Source organism: Sinohyriopsis cumingii, chromosome 18 (assembly GCF_028554795.1).
Source record: "Sinohyriopsis cumingii isolate HCF-2022 chromosome 18, ASM2855479v2, whole genome shotgun sequence".
In the NCBI taxonomy this organism is placed as follows: Eukaryota; Metazoa; Mollusca; class Bivalvia; order Unionida; family Unionidae; genus Sinohyriopsis; species Sinohyriopsis cumingii.
In genome coordinates, this window is record NC_142978.1 from 61,223,981 (window position 1) to 61,245,601 (window position 21,621).

Sequence of the window (21,621 nt, forward strand, 5' to 3'; positions counted from 1 at the left end):
CCCCACAGCGGGGGTTTACACGCGAGCAACTACAAGTGATACCTGACGATACTCAATTGCCCCCGCGTGGTCTTAACTAGCGCCGTTGCGTCTATTGCACTCAAGACAGGTCAACCTTACATTGTTTTTGACATGACCGAGACTGTTATCGATCCTGTCCACGGTAAATTGGCGAGCGTCTTTATCCGAATAACGCCAGCGCATTACACAATTGCAACTCGCGCAGTGATTATTCTGTTGTTGTCGTAACGCAATTATTAATTCGGCATCAATATCAAAACGCCGCTGTTTTTTTTTATCCTGCTGGCGGTAACCCGAGAGTTTTCTATCAATGACGCTTGCATCAATAATGTCATCTTTGTCACTGGCTTCGTCAATAACAATTCTTCGAAGCTGATTTATCCTCCGTACTCTGGACACTGCAAGATAGACTAGATTTGACCATTCGATGCGATTATCAACCATCCAAACAATTGTATCCGTGATAGTCAATCCCTGCGAGGAATGTATTGTCGTTGCGTATCCTAGCGTCCACGGGGATTTATCAGCACGTAGCGCGTCCTCGACGACGCTGATATCAACGAGCACAATATCATTCAGCACAAGAATTTGTTTTTTTGTCCCTGACGCTGTCGGGCCCGGGATTTCAACTTCAATGTTCTGCCGCCGTGTGTCCGCGGGTCTATAACATAACGGCACTGGACGCGTTGGAAACTTTTCCTTATGCAACGCAAACAACTTCCGCTGAAGTGTGTCTCTGACTATCTTTCTACTCGCTACAATCAAATCGTTTGGTCTCCATGTTTCCCAGAATTCATTTAACGGCGTTTCCGGAATCACCTCGCGGATTATTTCACATTGAACTCTATCCGGCTGTAATCTGATTAATTTTTTAACCTCGCGCAGTTGTTCATCAAGTGCTCGGTAATCAGTATCGGTTTCTTCATAATAGTCCACAAAACCCTTTAACCAATCATGTGGACCCTCGCCGACAAATGGTGGTGGTTGGCCATGATCTCCGCACATTATCACCGCTGTATTCGCGCGCAGCAACCACTCAAGAAACATTTGTAAAACATCTAACGAAACAGTACATATCTCATCCCAGATGATAACCTCAGGAATAAATTTTTCCCCCATTCGATCAGGAGTCCACTCACCGCCGCTGTATCGAAAAAAGCTGTGATAAGTAACGGCGTCAACATTTCGTTGTTTTATCTCTCGCGCTAGTCTATGGGTCGGTGTAAGCACGATTATACTTGCCCGCGTTCGAAATAATTCAATTGCCCGAGTCGTCTTTCCTGACCCGCCACAGCCGCTTAAATAAACTGTTTTATATCTACAAATTGGATCAGAACACGGTGGTGCATTAGACCATTCTGATAGATTATCACCGCGTAAGTAATTATTTTCAACGGTGACATCTGCTGACGGGGAATAATCGCGTCGTATTTCTTTTTTAATTCTCCATGTACCCCAACTCTCGTCCGGACTAGTAAACTCGGCTATGTTTCCCTTATACTTTACGTCTATATAAAATGAATCAACGGCTACTCTAACCGCGGTGTCGGGAAATCTATTTATCATCGAGAATAAATTGATAGCGGCGTAACCCAGCATAGATGTCCTCAAATGTGGATATGCCGGGCTGTCTCCATCGCTGTAGGTAAGAACTGTACCCAACCTTGTTCCATTGGACAAGAAAGCTGTTTTGCAGTTCACGTATCTATTTTTTGCCACTGCGTCCTTGATTACGAAATCATATTCTGCGTCATCTATAATTAGCCGTGAGCAATATCGTTTGTAGTCGCAGTTTTTTCCACCTTGTGTGAACTTACCAATTATTCTTCTACCTAGATCTTTTGCCTCGCGGTTTCGTTGGTTGAATATCTTTTTGGACCATTCGATGATATATTCCTCGTCGGCATCAATGTGTTTTCTGGATTCGTCAATTATGCTATCTAGACGCTCCGGTTCTGGTAACCAGACTTCAGTCTGCGCCCGGTATGATATAATCGCGTCACTGACAATCAACGATACAAGCATGCTACAATCAATCATAAACCGTAGCAGCGCTATTGGAAGCCATCTCTTTTTAGCCATGTGTCTACCGATCCAAATATGACAACAGCGATGAAGTCCTGCTGCGAATTCAAATGATGCTATGCGAGCGAATCCGGTTAAATCAAAATCAGGCAGTGGTCCATTAATAGCAACACGAGTCATTTCATGTCTGGGTGTCCAAATCGTTTAAAGTACTCAGCGGCGGATCCATACCCGAGAAAACTCGCTGGATAACAGGCAACCATATCAACGGAAATCATAGCGTCGCGGTTGTATTCAGTGTTCCATAGTCCACCGTGATAGTATTCCAAACAACTGGATTTTACATCCGGTAGAAATTCCTTGCGCGTTGGTCTCCACGCATTTTTCCTTGCTGCAACATGAGCCGCAACCGATGGAATCTTAAAACAATTTGTTAGCAGTTGTTCATCATGTTCTTCAAATTCCATGGCGGTTTTTTTCATTTTGTTGTGAAACGCTTCAGTGCGATATAATTCACCGTTTGGTCTTACAAACTGATCAAAGGTATCCACATCGTTTTCAGCGCTGCGAAGTAACCACACTGATACAGGGTCGTTTTTACACAAGCAGGCAATAGCATCAAATAGTTTCCTCTCCGCGAGAAAACCATCCTCTCCCAGGAATTCCCCCGGGATATACTTTACTGTTCTATCCCGTGGAAATATTGTGACCGCGGGCGTCCACGCGTGTTCGTTATGATCAATAATTTTGATTGGGGCTCCCTTTGATCTATACTTTGATTCGTATAACACTTCACCGGTTATCGTTGTAACGGTTATTGGAAATCTCAACGACGTTTCTAATCTCGCTATGTCGCTGATGGTTGCTCCTCGCTCGCGCACTGTCTCCTCCCATTGGTTTATTTTGCTACGTCGTAAATCGGTCAGTTTATTTCCTCGACACGCATTTGTAAAATGCTCTATTACTCGTTCTGCTACACAATTTATCCCCGTTGACTGTTTCATCGGCGCTAGTTTTCCGATATCAGGTTTCTTATTTAACGGGTATATTCCATAGACAACTGCTGTTTCAGGATACGCTCGTTCATAGTATGGTCTGTCAATTCCGGTTAACAGCCCTGGCTTGGAGTCGCGGCTAACAATGACTGATTTCTTGTCGCTGAGAACCGGTTCAAATTTATCACGTATGATCCAATTACCTGATTCCACCCGGACAATGAATTTTACTCTGAAGAAATACTTTTTACCGTCAAGTTGTGATATTATCGTTGCCGCGCGTTTGTCGTTCATGGTAGCATCAACAACGCCATCAATTCGAAATGTTGACCAACTATGAGATGCACCATCACGCTTAAATTCATTGATACAATCGCGTATTTTATTCAACAGGGTTCTATCGTTTATTAACGCTTTTGGTGCGTCCTTGAGGACTCTATCGAGATTAAACCTAATATTTTTCCAGGGCTTAATTGCTGCTAATCTCTCGAACTCCTCCATATAATTAAAACAAGTATTTAAATGAAAGAATATAGTATAATGAATCACTGCAAATGGTTGATGATTGGGTCGACAACCCCGTGCAATAAATCATGTAGAGGTGAATTCTGCGGGTATCATTTACAAAGCGTTCGTAATGGTTCAAATGGCCCCCTTCCGTGCTTGGTTTGCCACGTTGGTGTAAGAGGAAAATCACAATTATGTATCAATTGTGGCGGAAAGCGATACAGAGAGTTAAAACGTTATTACGACAAGCGAATAAAAAACGCCGTCATTGACTCCGTCCTTGACTCCGTCAAGGACAAAATCATCAAAACTCCTCAGGACTACATTGCAAGGTTTATAATTAAACCAAATAATGAATTAGACAAGTAGTATTATTATACAAATGAACCAAGAATTTCAGCCGCATCCTGTGCTCGTTAATTACGAGGCATCTCGCAACGGCGTTGTTAGAAACCACAGACTGAAGAAGCCGGTTGGTACCGTAAATAATCAGGGGTATTTGATATTTGGTGCCGGGGGGAAAACTTATCTTGTTCACAGGGTGGTATATGAAGCGTTTAAGGGGCTAATCGAGGATGGTTTCGTTATTGATCATATTGATGGATGTCCTCAAAATAATTCTCTTATAAACCTGCAAGCTATCTCTCAGAGTGAAAATAGTAAAAAAGGCCAAACTGGTAAATGCTCAAAGCAAGCAAGGGGTGTCAAATCGTTTGATACATCAACGCACGAAGAAAAAATATTTCGGTCAATGAATGAGGCAGGAAAATATTTCGACATTTGTAGGGCCTCAGTACGATTTGTTGCAGAACGGGTATATCAAACAGCTTTATCAGGTAAAAATGGACACAGAATTCGATTTTCGTATATAAATAAATCCTCCGATTATAAGGTCACCGTGACGAAGTCGCCATGACGAATTGTCTGTTTAATACTTAACACACCTCGGGATTGATACGCAGGGTTCATTTTGTAAAAAAAAATTTTTTATTTAGAAATAAGATGTTTTATAAGAATATGAATATCGAAGACATCAATAATATATTAACCGAGATTTCAAAATTAAAAAATCAAGGAATTGAATTATCTGATGGTCTCAATAGCGAAAGAATATTATCCGATTATGAAATTATTAACGAACAATCAAAGAAAGGTCGATATACCTTGCCACGTGAGTATTCTTTTATAAAGCGATTACAATATACGATCAATGAAAACCTGTATGGCAATGACGTAAATGCATTTATTGGACTATTTACTGCCGTTGAGACAGTACAAAAAAAACTCGGACAGGCTTTTGAACGACGCCGGGAGATTTTTAGTAAGATCAAAAACATTAGAAGGATTATAGACGAAAACTCCGTGGAGCCTGGCATGTAGCGTACGGAAGTGAATTTTTACGTTGTATACATTTCCCCCCCCCCCCCCATAGGTCGTGGTAACGGCTGCCACAGGGAAATTAGAAATTACGAAGCAATTTGCAATAATGGTAGGCGAGAGAGCGACTAGCAGCGCTTAAAAAGTTCATACCGTTACGAGACAGGGTCCGAAAACAACTTCAAACGCGGCAACAACTACAAACTGATTTTGCTGTTGGAAGTGAACAACTCTTTGCTCCGATAACGAGTGCAACTGTGCCCGTTATCGGTGCGCTTGAAAAGATAGCGGCTCAGACCGAGCAAACAAAAGAGTCTCTGAAAACACTTCCTGCGAAAATAGCGGTTGCTACAACACGGCCGCCACCACTCGCTATAACGGACCCACAAGAACCTTATGTTACAATGGCCGATGAAGAAGAACTAGGCGCCACCGCAAGAGAACCAGAAGAAGAAATACCGGAAGAAATACCGGAAGAAATACAGAAAGAGGGGAATATACCCCGTAATGTACTTAAAAAGAGCACAATAGACACAATCAGAAATCTTGACGATGAAGAATTTGTTAATTTTACTGTTACAAATTTTGCTAAGGGCACACGAGATGAGCATATCAATAGCGGCTACGAGAAAAATGTAAATTCGGTGGAAAAATGGACAAGAATAGTGTATTTAGCAAGTAGATATAAGGATATAATACCACGTGGTGATACCGATTACAAAGCATTCCTCGATAAGGTTAAAAGTAGGAAACCAAAAAAAGGAAAAGGATACTCTGTTGGTAAAGACGTTACTTGTCCTGGTAATGTTCTCAGTGATATATCACGGCTGGAAGTACTAATCGGAGGAAAACGAGCCGGAAATAACTCTCCTGAAATAATCAATGAGGCCGCTGATATTTGCAGGCGGTTATTTGCCGGTGGTATCATGGACATTAATGTATATCGAACGCTCATAGACGAACTTGTGGACGGTTTTGATGACCACGGTCATTACAGCGATTGACCAATCACTAATTGGAAAACACTGGTGTTTTTATAATAAAGATGATTATACACTACAACCAAGATAAACCAGTCAGCGTCTACGTGGTAAACTCACGATTGCCTGTATACCGCGCGTGGTACGGAGACGGTCTCGGTAGCACCATTGCGGGGTTATTTACAAGAATGGCTCCAAAAGTGGCGCCGTTAGCTAAACAATTAGGAATGAAGGCTATTGATGTTATTCGTGATAGGGGAATCAGCGCTATTGGAGATGTTGCCGGAAGTGCGTTTTCTGCCGCACGAGATAAACTAGCATCGTTGGTGAGAAAAAGAAAACAGAAACCACCGGTGATGCCATCAACGACAGTGATGCCTGCAAATGTCAGTAAAGTAATAAATAACGCCGTGGAAGAAAAACTAGAGTCTTTGGCGGCAAAGCCATCCACCGATGCAACAACCAACGCGCTCATGAACGCGATAGCGGGAAGTGGCTTAAAGAATTTACGACGAAAACGACGTTGATGAATTTCAATTGAAAACACTCACATGATAAATAATAAAATGTTTGCGCGAACCGCTGATCCCGCGTTTGATATGGACGCCCCAGTGCGCAGGGATGATTCTGTCCGTGATTATCAATTTTATTCCTATCAACCACCACAAGCCGACCTACGATCGCGAATTGAACTTCAAGTCCAAGATACCAGTAAATACTTTTTGCCGTGTGAAGCGTTTATCGAAATTGAGGGAAAACTTGTAACAAATGCTGCCGATAATGCACCATACGCAAATGACGGTCGTGTTCGAGTTGGTTTTGTCAACAACGGTATCATGGCGTTATTTGAGAGTGCCAGATATCTTATTGACGGGCGAGAAATTGAATCAATAGAACGCGAGGTTGATGTTGCAACGACGATAATTGGGCTAGCGAGATACTCAGATGATTATACAAGATCGGCGGGCCCATCTATGATGTTCGCAAAGGATACCACTAATAACGCTGATCATATTCAGTACATTAACGTGCTGATGAAAGAAAATACCGTAGTTGATAATCAAGCTGAAGCAGCCAATCCAGACCGCAGAGCAAAACCAGGCGCTGATTTCACTGTTATAAAAAGTACTAACGATAATTTTAATCTAGGGTTTGCAACACGAGTAGCAACATTACAAGGACAACACCGACAGTTTTCATGCGCGATTCCACTCCATCACATATTCGGATTTTGTAGAAATGTCAGAAAAGTTATCTATGGGGCTAAGCATACAATCGCTCTAACGCGAAGGGGCGATGATAACAATGCAATATGGCGTGCTGCTGGTGTCGCTGCCGGTAAAGTCGTTTTAACTAAAATAGCATTGTGGATGCCGGTGTTGACTCCATCAGTTACCACGGAAGCACGATTGTTACCATTTATGGAACAGGGGGGGAAATCGTTGTTGAGTTGGCTAGCGGTAACAACTGATGCTAAAGAGGATAATGTCGCTGATACATTTACATGGCACCTGGCATCAAAACAAGGCGTTTCAGCCCCGCGTCATATATTTATAGCGCTACAGAATAGGGATCGATTGGGTAATCAAGAACGCAGCCATATGATATTTGATCGATTAGGAGTCAGGGAGGTTTCGCTGAGAATAAACGGACAACAGGAACCATCCGAGGATATACAGCTTAATTACGACAACAACCATGTCGCACGTGTGTACCATCGATTGCTGTCATATATGAGTCGTGATCAAAACGTCGACACCGGTTTGCAAATATCACAACTTGATTTTAAAAACCTGTATCCGATTTATTACTTTTCGCTGGAACATCTTGATTTAACGAGACAGTCCGTCGTTGATATACACTTCCGAGCTCGTATAGCCCCGGGTGGTGTTGATTATAGAGCGGTTGCTGCCATTCTCAGCGATAAATCAATGCTGTTGGGAGGTGTTGGTGGACGAATGAGAATCGTTGATGCACCAGTGGAAAACATGTAATTGAAAACACAAACGCGTTTACAATAAAAATGTCGTATAGTGTTGTTGGTGTAGAGTTGACCGATGGTCAAGTCAAGAAATTACGATCAAAGTCGGCTAAACAATGTGGAACCACAATAACGTTAAAGCCGTCACAGATGGCAGGTGGTAATCATAAGATATCGTTAACGGCGCGTCAAATAAAACATTTCAATGATGCGATGAAGAATAAAAAGGGTGTTCAAATAGATTTTTCGGCCGCAGCGATTAAAAACATGGAAAAGACCGGTGGGATATTTCCGCTGTTAGCTGCGATTCCAGCGTTGATTGCCGCGGCGGCCCCAGCAGTGGCGAAGGCGGCGGCGTTAGGAGCCGTTGGTACCGCGGCGGGAATGGCATTGAAGAAGGCAACCGGGAAAGGCTATAAAAAAAGAAACGAGGACGACCCGTAGCCGGAAAGGGTCTAAGACTACCGGGAACCCCGTATTCATGGTACTCGGGGAAGGGTCTAAGACTACCGGGAACCGTTTATTAACGCAAGAGTCAATGACTCCTATGTCTAATTTTGATTTAATAGATGCCGCAAACGCGTTAGCGATAAAAAAACTTCAGAGGTGTTTTTATGAGGGATCAATTACCGACAAAACCAAGGAATATTGAAACCGGTATAATTAACCTCGATAAATCCTCCGGAGCGGGAACTCATTGGGTTGCATACGCGATTGATCCGCGTGCGATCGTCTATTTTGATTCATACGGGTTAGCCCCGCCAAACGAGTTCATGCGGTATATCCGGGCGTGTTCAGCCCCGGTTTTTTATTCCACGCTGCCAACACAACAATTAAGTGACCCACCGATATGCGGCCGTGAGGTATTGAACGTACTCGCGGCGATTTCATCATCGCGGAAACCACCTCATGTGGTTGTAAACGAATACACTAGTGGGGTCGTAGAGGCCCGGCGGGTTAATTAAAAACACTGTGTTTTTTTACAATAATAATGATTGATATCTGGGGACGACCGGTTTCGGCGCTGAAAGAATCCACGGAAACGCTCGCCACCGATGACATAAAAAAACTAATCGAGGATGAAATCGCTGATACGTTAAATCTAACCAGTGTTGATCCGGGCGAAATAGTTGTATTTCAAGACCGCCAGGGTAAATTGAAATCCAGTAATGTGTCGCTGGATGACGTTTTAACACGACAGCGTAATGCCGCCGAGAACACTATCGCGTTGTATACCGGCGACGGACGACTTAAATCAGGTGAATCCATCTTGACGATAAATGGAAAAATAAATACACTGGGCGACAATTATATATCCATGTCGAATTCGTTAAAAAATTTCTATGATAAATTTAACGCGCAAGCAAATCAGTTCGAGGGGATACAAAAGTCTGTCACCGGTATACAACTCACTACTGCTAGTTTTTTTGGGACCCCGACGGTGACCGAACCGAATCTTGTAGGGATAAAAAATAGTATTTTGGAGTTTACAACGCTGTCGGGCCAATTTACCTCGTTACGAAAAAATTTTAACAGGGTTGATAACGCCGTTGATAAATTCTTTGGTATAAAAAAAATGTCAAATCGGATGAAATTACAATAACTATAAATGATATCACTGCGTATGGACAGGAAATAGAAACAATCAAAACTGATGTTGCAACGAACAAAAGGAGTGTAGACGTGCATGAACGGGAAATAGAAATAATCGGCGCTAATGTTGCAACGATCATAAATAATGTAGACTCGCATGGACAGAGAATAGAAACAATCAAAACTGATGTTACAACGAACAAAAGGAGTGTAGACGTGCATGAACGGGAAATAGAAATAATCGGCGCTAATGTTGCAACGATCATAAATAATGTAGACTCGCATGGACAGAGAATAGAAACAATCAAAACTGATGTTACAACGATCATAAATAATGTAGACGCGCATACACAGGAAATAGGAACAATCAAAACTGATATTGCAGCAAACAAAAGGAGTGTAGACGCGCATACACAGGAAATAGGAACAATCAAAACTGATATTGAAGCGAACAAAAAAAATGTAGACGCGTATTGGCGGGGAATAGGAATAATCAAAACTGATGTTGCAGCGAACAAAAAAGGTATAGACGTGCATACATATGAAATAGGAACAATCAAACTTGATGTTGCAGCGAACAAAAAAAGTATGACCGAAATAGAAACAATCAAAACTAATGTTGCAGCGATTAAGGGGAATATAGACGCGCATACACAGGAAATAGGAACAATCAGAGCTGATGTTACAGATATCAAAGACAGACTACCGGAAATGACAAAAATAAAAATCCCTCATGAGAACACCATCAACACAGTATACACGATTCGGCATGGATCATTCACTTGGACTCCTACACAGAATATAGTAAATATTACCGCAACTGTTAAGGGCATTTATCGATTGACACTGGTTTCAATGATGCAGTTTAATATATTATCGTCGAGTTCATCCGGGTTTAACAATACAATATCAACAATTATAGACAAGGACGCAACTGAACCGTTTACAATTTATGCCGTTGATAGAAATTTAACCAGGGCAAACATTACATGGTATGTGGAATTTGTAGCGGATCTAAGTAATTAAAAACACTAGCTCTTTTAAAATAAAAATGACCACCAAGGTAATTGAATCAGAGGTATCACCGACGTCACATCAATATCGATTCAATACCGTAAAAGAATTCTCCGCGAATTTGAAAACGCTTTCCGAACAATACCGTGTAAAAATAAAAAAATACCGTCGAAAAATAACCGCCATCGACGCGGTCGTGTACTCGGTGTCAGGTATAGTAGCCGGTACCGGTGTTATTTTATCCACGGTGACCATGATGGCCCCGATCGCTGTTCCAATCGCTATCTCCGCGGCGACAACAATTGCTGGAGTCGCCAACGCAATCACTAGAAAGATATCATCGTGTTCTCAGAAAAAACTCAACGAGTATACAGTAAAACAACAAATAGTATCCGACGCGTACTCGAAATTATCCGGGTTGATCTCGTTGGCGATAGATAATTCGTTTATATCCGATGTTGAATTCTCCACGATGGTCCAGTTGTATGACTCCGCGATGTCAAAAATCGAGGATTTTCAACTGGAAGCTGGAAACCACGTCGCTGAAACCACTTCAATGGGCTTAAAACATTCTCCTGAAAACAAGCAGGTTGTTAATATTCGGTGTTGAAATTAAACACTAGAAACAGCGAATAATAATAATGTCGCTGAACCCCGAAGGGTTTCAATTACTTCAACGGATCGCGGAGAACACCACTCCGGTACAAACAAGTATGATATCAATAACGTCAACGAAGCCCGAATTCAGTGTGAACTTCCCTTCTCCGATTCCAGTGAAGGAAATAGCGCTGGCAAAATTGCGAGTATATCACAGTTGGCCTAATATCCGAGCGGAAGCATTTAACGGACAACAACCTAATAACTCGCTGGTTTTTGCATGGACAAATAAACCCAATGGGACCCCAGACTGGAAGGAGGTTACAATACCAACTGGGTCATACCAAGTAGAACAAATCAATAAAGAATTTCAACGCAGGATAAAATCGATCACAGGAAAAGAATCAAAAATCGCTATTACGGTTCATGAACCGACGTTATCGTCGACGATTGAAATAAGCACACCGGGGTATATGGTTGATATTTATAACAGTTCAATAAGAACCATACTAGGATGGCCTGAGAATCCACCTCATGAAATCTCCGCGGACTTGCACACGAATGCGCAATCGTATCATGAAATTGATCCCAGTTATCGAGATAATTTGTCTATTATGAAAAACACGTTATTACCCAGTTGGTTTATATTTCAAGACAGGAATACCATGCAATGGTATTTTCAGTATAAGAAAACTCCTGAATTGCTCGTCATAATCACAGTTAATTTAAATGATATCGATAGTTTTTTTATCGAGATTAATCGTAATTACCGATTGCAACTAGAACAACTACGGAAAACAAAAGCGCAAAAACACGTTGAGGTGTTAAATCAACTTATATCAGACATGGAATATATCAATGAACGAATCGTTAAAACAATATCCGATAACAGCGATGATAATAAACAAGAATTCCTAACCGAGTATAATATCACAGAAGCCGATTTACCCGATTTCAAGTTTCCAGGATACAACGCGCCAGAACTAAGAAAGTCACTTAATGATTTTTTCGGTACATCAACTATCCTCAGACACGATAACGGAGATGGTGGTAGGCATATTGCTCCATACAACGTAAATATCGCATCGGTGATAGCAATCAATCTAGTGTGTGATGTTATCGAAGGGAGTTACCAGGTAGATACCAAGCAATCAAATCAAGCTCAACAGGGGTATATCCTTTATTCATTTTCACCAACAGCCCCTCCCGGATTCTTAATCGTTGAGAGCCCAATTAATCCGGTCTATATGCGATGCCATAATCGGTTTTTAACGAGAATTAATTTTAGACTTACCGATCAGTCAAATAACCTAATTGATCTACAAGAGGAGGAGTTAGTGATCACTCTGTTTGTAAGATCATTGTAAATAGCCCCTTAGCAGCAGGGGGGCAATGACATCGACGCGGTCGTCGCGCTTTTTTACCGGACGCTGACGACGCTGTGATCGGCGCGCAGAAAGTATTAATTAAACCAAATGACGATTGGACGACACCCCCCCCCCCCCCCCCCCGACGACGACGTCGTTTTTTTTTTACCGGGTTTACGACACCGGATCCGCTGAGTGCAGAAAGTATTAATTAAGCCAAATGACGATTGGACAAAATGTCCGATTCGCCGCCCCCCCCCCCCCTTGCTGCTATTGTTATTAAGCAGAGCTACCGTTGATAAAATGCGCTGTAAAAGCATACTGCATCATAAAGAATCAATTGTTACGAGTCTATGCTCTTAACATAAGTCCACAGAAGAGATAAAACAGCAAGTTTTGTCCAATTCAACAATTTATTTCCCTAGAATATATAGTGAAATTAAAGAAAATAACTTATCATATTGCGAATTAAATCCCCAAATAATCTTAGAATTACAGACACAATTCCTAATAATTTCAAGTTCTGAATAAACATTAGTAGAAATCAAATTTATGTCTAACGCGGAAATGATAATTTGTCTGCGATGACCTGTAAAATATTGATGTGCTAACAGTATATTGTAAGGTGCGAATTTATTACAAATCTCAGTGAATGTATCAGTCCAAGAATATTATGTTTTATGAGCATTCTGTATTTCCAGAGAAAATATTCACTAAATTGAATAATTTGAGAAATTAAATTCCAATGAACCCAGGGCACAACATTAGTACAAATTGATTCGGCTAGATCTTAAGCACGAATGAATAATTTGAATATTTTATCCAAACTCCTAGGAAAATATAAGCTATGTATAAAACAACATCAGTGTCTCTATTCAGGAACACAGTGAACATGATTTTGAACAAAGCTAAGACCATAATTTAATTAAACATAACACACAATGATGTAAAAAAATAAAAAAACAACAAAATAAATATACATAACAGCCATATTTTGGCTTAAGCAATGGCGACGCAGTTCCGATTACACTTTTGATAGTTACTTCAATCTATCTAGACAATATATGCAAACTGTTAGGAATATCTTACCGATCTTGTAGACTGCAAGTATTGCAACTAAAAAGTACGTGTTAACTGTAAATTCTATCAGAAAGCATTGCATAAAATTCAGCATTAGCATACACACAAAGGCATGCATGCACTAATAAAATAAGTAGACAAATTCTTAAATAAAGGTACTTCATCTACTAATATTAATTGAATGATGATGGGGCATTATTCAAAACTGTAAATTGAGTGCTATGTTTATAAGGGTGATATAGAGAGTTATTTCCCTTGCTAGCTTTGAGGACGTTTGTATCTTCACCGATACGACCAGATGGAGTTACCTCATTATTATTACTTTGAGGCTCAGTTCCCCTTTTCTGGTGTTCCAAGTAATATGTCTATCTATATTGCTTGTTTAGTTTACGTCCTTGATAGAGGGTTGTGAGAGGTAAACCAGATGTTTACTTGAATTGGTTAGTCCAAGACCTGGGTTCTTCTATACAAAATACTATTTTGTCGCAGGTTAAGTGAACTATTTATAAATACAGACTTTGTAAATACAATATCATTACTGTTTAATATCAGTCTTTGGGAACCTATAAAGAGAGTTTGAAGTTATGTTAGGAACACTGAGGACTCATGCAAAGAATTCTGGCTTTTATCCTTGTGGCACAGCAAGCTTTTCAAAACTTTTGGAATGCATTCGGAATATTCAATACTTTTGATACGACATTTATGATTTTGTTGAATTGAAAATACTGTACGCGTCTTATGTATTTTCAATTTGTATTCTTAGGAAAATAAATGAATTTTACATTTTATTTTAAATTGTTGGTTTCACTTCTATTCAGTTACATTATTTAACACCATATACTTGCAACACTAGTTTTAATGGCAGGCACATTTTTTATTGACGATCTATCTGTTCGCAGCATTTTGGTTTATCATTGATAATTAGGTATTGCTAATTATGCATTAATAATTCATAATTATGCATATGTTTCCATGACATTTAATTTGTGTATTATACACATTTAATTTACATTGTCTATTATTTTTTATTTTTTTTATTTCTTTACATGTTATTGTAATGTAACATTATATGTTGGACTTAACCTTGTCCAAAATCAAGTTCATTTTCTACTAGACCTGAAATGTTGATTTTTGTTTTTATTTTATTTTGTAAACAACTAATACATAGCTAAAATATCCTCTATGTGTATGGGTTTATTAACAGAATCATTGTTATCAATGGAAGTAAATATGTTTATTTGGGTTTGGCCAAGATTACTGGGATTCCACTACAATTTGCCTGGTGTACATGGCATTGTCCAGGTTATGTTATAATTTTAACAACAGACAGTCTAATAATAACTAATGTTTTATTTTGTAAACATTAAACATTTTCTAGGAGGTTATTTCCCTTGGGTAATGTTTGGTTCTTTTTGTTTTTAGAAAATGTTTATTGTGACGTGAAGTCAAGTAGAGGACTATATAATCTTATCACTGGAAAGATCATTTATTATTATCAATATAGGTAAACATCATCATTTCGGTTTGTGTCTAGGCTATTTGAATTCCCCCATTTCAAAACCAGCCTACCTGATTTGTTCCACATTCTTTATTATAATTTTGGTAATATATTGTTCCAGAAATGAATTTGTGTTCTGCATCATTGATTTCTTTTGTGTCTTACTTTTTAATATAATCTATTTTATTTGACAAAATACTTATTATTGCTGTAAAATCTTGAAACATAATCCTTTTATTGTTGTGTTCATTATTTGATTTGGGTGAAATTGTTTTTTCAAATGTGTTTTTCGCTGGAAACACAAAGCGCGTTTAAATAATATTCTTTGACAGAAAAATTAAGTTGGAATTATAGTGAATTTAGGCAAGGACATATTACATAACATTATTGTTATTAATTGGATGACTGTTAGTACTCCATCACCCTTCAGGCTACTGGTACATTAGTACATTGTAGACCAAATATACATGGACTCCTCCAGCGCTGGATCTTAATTCGTACACCACTGTAATTTAATTAGAACTTATTTATTAAAACTGGTGATATAATATTTTGGACTATTTGAGATTTAATTCGTCATACTGTAAGCACTTTCTAAATTTTCACTTCTGTATTCAATGGAAATACATTATGTGCTGAATTTTACAAACGCGTTTTGGTTTACGCTCTTTTCTATTACTTAGTTTTAGACGTAATAGAGAATTTTGAGTCAACATAAGGGAATTCGAGTAATATTTGTGTGCAAAGAAAAGAAGGCCATTGGACGGGTTGCCCTCCACAAAATGAACAGAAGAGTCCACTGCTATGATCATTTTCAAGCTTTAGATATTCGCTGAAGACTAAGCTTTAGCTGCACCAACAGAGCACTACCATCTCGGCAAACGGCTTCTCGGATGTCGCTAGAACGAATTTTACCTGTGCGAATAAAACTTGGTTTCCTCTAATCAATAAATCTAAGGCAAGAGAATTTTCAAGAGGAAAACTTCAACAATTCCACTAAAATGTTCAACACCGACCTAAAGAAAGAATCTCATAGTTATAATTATACGCATAGATGGCTTGTCTAAATTTATGATCAATATATTAATTTCTGTATATGCTAGATGGCTTGAGAGCCGTTAAGATGAGACTCAATGAAAATAGCATAGGCATTGCCACGGAATTGTATAAATCTATCCTTTGTTTATATTATATACATGTAATCGGGTCCCTTTTTTTGGTGTACAGCTGTATATCGTATATTATTTTGAAATAGTGAGTTCGGTTCATCCCATGCTGCACGAGCAAAGTGCTTACGATGGGAAAACCGATATACTATGTGCGCAGAGGCAGTGTATGGCCTGTGTACAAGATTACATAGAGTAAAACATTCCATTAAGAAGAGTCTTCTCGGTGAGCAGTCCACTTTATGACATGCGATATCCACTGTAGAGGTATGTGAGTTAAATATTATTTTCCTGTTTGTATAATTCGTTTACTATTGCATTTATCTTGTGCTAATGGTAATTTCAACATATAATGTAATGTTATAGTCTGTTTCCTTTGTTTACCTGTATGTAACTTAACAGAACGATTAAATTCGCAATAATGTTGAATTTATTAAGGAAGAGAAGGTTTCCCGTTAAGCACGATAAGATTCTTGTCAGACACAGGTTATCTTCTGAACCTGATTATCACCTTGTATAGTAGTCCCGATAATATAATTTGTATGAAATCAACTCAATTTTACCGTATATGACGTGATTACGTGCTGTTATTCATGACCGTGTCATTTGTGGCACACATATTCGGATATTAAATTTACAGCTGACTGATTGATGATTGACTGACTGATGGCCAGTGATTGGCGAAGGGCAACTGGTGAATGCTAAGTGTAGTGCTGAAGGAGTGAAGGAGGGACGGGGTTATAGTGATGCTGTATCTCCGTATATGCACCTTAATGTAGGTGTTGTTTAGCCGTGGTGCTAATATGGGTTGTCATACCCAATGTGCTGCTGTCGGGGTGACGATGGCCCGGAAGAAGATAAAGGTCATCACGTGGTGAAGAACTAAGGTTCCTGGACCAACCCGTATGCAGAGAACAAGAGATTCTACGGAACTTTAGGCAGAACAGGAGGGGCAGACTGTTCGTGGTGGCTCCTCAACTATTCTACATCGCGTTGGGGCTGTGGAGCCCTTTCGGATTTGTGTTTGACTCCGCAAGTTATATGTCACAATGTTTCATATCATATTTAACTATCTGAGTAAAAACTCGTCGTATTTAACTATTTGAGTGAAACCTCGTCATATTTCACCATTTCAGTGAAAACTCGTCATATTTCATTTAAATCGCAATATATTATCAGGTTCGTGCATATATTTTGTTAAATATCCAATATTTGGATGTTGTTGGCGCACGAATCAAACAGTCGTTTTCATTGAATCTTGATAATAAACATTGTATTTTCATCACCATCATAAGTGTTGTTTATAATCCAACCCCAACCCGGTTATCTTGTTTCTGGTGTATCAGGACAATTATTATAATGCGTTAGCGACTGTCTTCTAAAGCTCTGCAATCACATCTTATATTGTTAGGACTCCAGGTCTTTAAGTAAGTAACGGAAAGAAGTAAAATATACAATTTTACTAAAATCAAAAAATTTGTTTAAAGGCAAATGGTGACAATTTAAGAGATACTTACAGTATTGTGAATTAAATCCCTAATACACCGAAACGTCCTACCACACGTACAGAAGTATAAAATGTTGTGAATGAATTCTAACACCCTTGAATATTCTGATGTATCACAATGATGCCATCCAGAAAGTTTATGACTGAATTAAGCCAATTCAAATGTAACGAGTAGTCCAAAAGGGCAACTAGTACTTTTTGTAATTTTATTGAAAAATTAAAAAATTTATACCATTTAAGAAAGCATTCAGAGTTTTATCTGAATACAAATCCCAAATCCTATTCTCACTATCCAATACCCAAGATGCTACCAACAACATGCTACTAACCAAATGTGTAAGCTGTCACAGAAATTATTGGAGACTGATAAATATAAAAACTTTGGATTAGGATAAAACTCAAAAAAAAAAATTTCGAGATTTTCACGGTCTTTTGCGGAGATTGTATAAAATCTGGAAAAAGCGTAAAAGTTTAACTTTATACTAAAAGTAGTGATATAATTCCACAAAGGCCAGAGATTATATCAGATACTAGAAAATATCCAGAAAATGTAAAAATTGCAATTGTTTGTTATAAATTATACAAAAACAATGTTGAAAATTTGAATATTTTGTTTTTTTAACATTGTGAAAGGAATGCAAGCTAAAATTATTTAACATTTCCATCCGTTTCTAGTTCACAAATTCGAGCCAAATAAAAGGTTACCTTAAGCAATACCCAGTGATCTACTGTCCAAAACCCCACAAGTGCTATCCGACATCACACACTAACTATCCAACGTGTCATGTTTACTTTGTTTCGTCCTCCATTTTTTGTTGTCAGCCTTGAACTTGTCCTCCTCTGCTGTCTCTTCTGTTTGCCTCATCTGCTTGAAGCTCTTTTACTAAATGTGTTCCATTTCTTCTATATCTGGTTCTGCGTGACCCTCCCCTTCTTTTCTCTTGGAATAATGGAGATCAATATCTTTTTTATTACTTTCTTTTCTTATATTGTTGTGGTCTGTTTTCTCTGACGATATTGACAATCTGGAGCCCAATGTCTTTTATTTTGACTCGAGCGAGCTAGCCTGTAGTCTTGTTCGAAGTTTGTATTCGAACGATCCTTTGCTAATATTCAATCAGAAGTGCGATATGAGTTGCTGTGATGCATCCATCTCGTCGGATTCAGAAATCTCAACATTTCCACTCCTTCTGGTAATGGCAGTTGTTTTCAGTATATCGAACAAAACAATTGAAATCATTTATTGGTTTAAATGATCGTCATCGTCATCGTCGTAATCGTTATCGGACAGGAATGTCTTCAAGAAACGGTAATTGTTTTAACTAATAATGAGAATCGATTCCTGGAGACCTTTTGGGGCTTTAGATAAATTATATTAGTGTCAGCTAAAACAAGAAATTAATAACAAAGGTCACGTATGTTATTGATGAACATGAACAATGATTCATTATGTTTTTAGTCACCGCTGTTTTTACCGACGATAACATATAAAAATAAATTTACTCACCATTGTTTATTTCGGTCAGTTTTAATTTGACGCATTAATACGATAGTAAGACTAATATACTATTTACACTTTATCCTTAGGCTGATGTCAAAATTTAGAGTTCATTATCACAAATGGGAACATAAATGTGACATTTATGCAACCCTTTGCGTGATCTACAACCTTTCAAAGTTATTTGATATTCATTGCAATACTAAGAAGAAAGTTTAGGCTAGTTTTTAATTTCACTTTTGTTTCAATCACTACATTGTAAAACCAAAATGTTAAAAAGAACCATTATTCATTAGTGCTTTAACATCTCCTTATTTATCGATTCGTCAGATATTGAAATAACATGACGTATTGTCGATCCTTCTCGTTTATATCGGAAATTGTCTCAAAATAATTTCTGTCTGTCTGTCTCTCTCTCACACACATCATATATTCTCTCAACCCCAAGACTGAGTTAGGTCAATAACTAAATCTTATCAATATTTGTAACTTTATATTAAACACTAGCTTAAAATAATAATACATCAATATTACATTCTGTACAAAGTTAAAAGCATTTTGTTTTAATTGGACATTGTTAGCGAAATCCATTTGAGGTAGAAACGTGAAATCAAATGGGCATATTTTCATTCGTATGTAGCTGACTTAATTTTCAGAAAATGAGTCTGATCATGCCTGACAAAGAAACAAACTAAAATAATTTTGCAGAAAGGCAACATTTAGTTTACATCAATAATACATTATCAGCGAAACAATGCTGTGTGTCCCACTGTAAATGACCAAAGAATGTAAGCCTTGAGATATTTTGCTGAGATTAACTTCAAGTTGTTATTAGTGGCTTTCCAGCTTGAACTCAGCCTGGATGTCACCTGATTAGTGCTTTTTAAGGCTAATAAATATGATAAAATTCGGACAATCAATGGACCACTTTACCATCAACCATTTACATATTAGATCACTACTGTCATGTTTGAATGATTGAGTTTGATGTTGATATGATTTTGCGTTCAAATGTAGAGCTGTTTTATTTTGGTGCTGCTGCGTTTTAATGAAGGATGGAGTACAGGCGTTTGTGACAATAAATGGATGATAGAACTTGGAATAAAATGTTCATTATACATTAGTTATTTACACCATTTCTCCATTTTATGACGATCATACAAATATATGCATGCTATCTATCTATTTATCCATACATTCATCCATCCATCTATCTATCTATGTATCTATCTATCTATGTATCCATCTATCTATTTATCCGTGTGTGTAATGTGCATGACAAAAATAATTTGCTCTTGAAAATGAGCTATTTTAACTGGATATACGTTATGTTGTTGTTGTTTTTGTGGGGTTTAAAACCATTTTTCAGCAGACGATAGGCTATACATGACTACCAGTATTAATGGTGGAGGAAGAACCCGGGAAGACCCCGGAAAAAAACATCGACCCACAAGAAGCTACTGGCAAGCTTTCTCACATACCCACATTGGCTGAATCCGAGACTTGAACCGGCGCAGACAGAGGTGAGATGGCAGTGATCCGTAACGGAGAACGCTTTAGACCACTCGCCACTATACGTTATGTGCTTCATCATATCATGTATGTTGTGTAATATACTGCATGCATCATTAGCGGTGTTACGAAAACAAATCTAAAGCATGAAAATCATTAGCATCAACGGGAGAAGTTTAACATCTATTTATTGTAAGAAAAAATGTCAGACATTTGACACCATGCATAAAAATAACATAAATGATATTTCAAAACCTTATTATTTGCATAACGATATGTTTATTTAAATATTACATGGATTGATTATCTTTTGTGTGTGTGTGAATAAAGCACAAAACGTTGAGTCAAATATTTTCATTAAGAACTTGAACTATTATTTTTGAAGAAAACTTCTCAATAACTAGAAGTATTATATGATCCTTTTTATTTCCTTTACCTTTATATTGTCAAAATTGAGCAGTATTTCTCCATACCACACTGCTTCATACTGCACGACACGCGTGTCCAACATAGTATGGAGTCTTAGGAAATACTCTTGATTGTAAAGTGTTCAGTCATGTGGCATACGCCAGAGTATTTGATTTATTAGATTTGTATATCGACGAACTAATCAAGCTGTTTGTACCATTTGAAGATAGAGATGATAAAGTTGACGATGTGGGTAGATTCATTGATTCAGCAAAAGGAAGTTTCAACCTAGCGAATGATCGAACGTGATATCAGCAATGTCCAAAAACCAAATGTGAGACACGTCGTATTGAAAATACAATTTCGATCATTTAAATACTTATTTCGGAGAATAATAAATAACTATTACCAAATTTTGCGCCTTAATCTTTAATGTCTATAAAATTAGAATAATAAGGCATATTAAAAACAAGGGCCATCCAGTCTCCCTCAGAA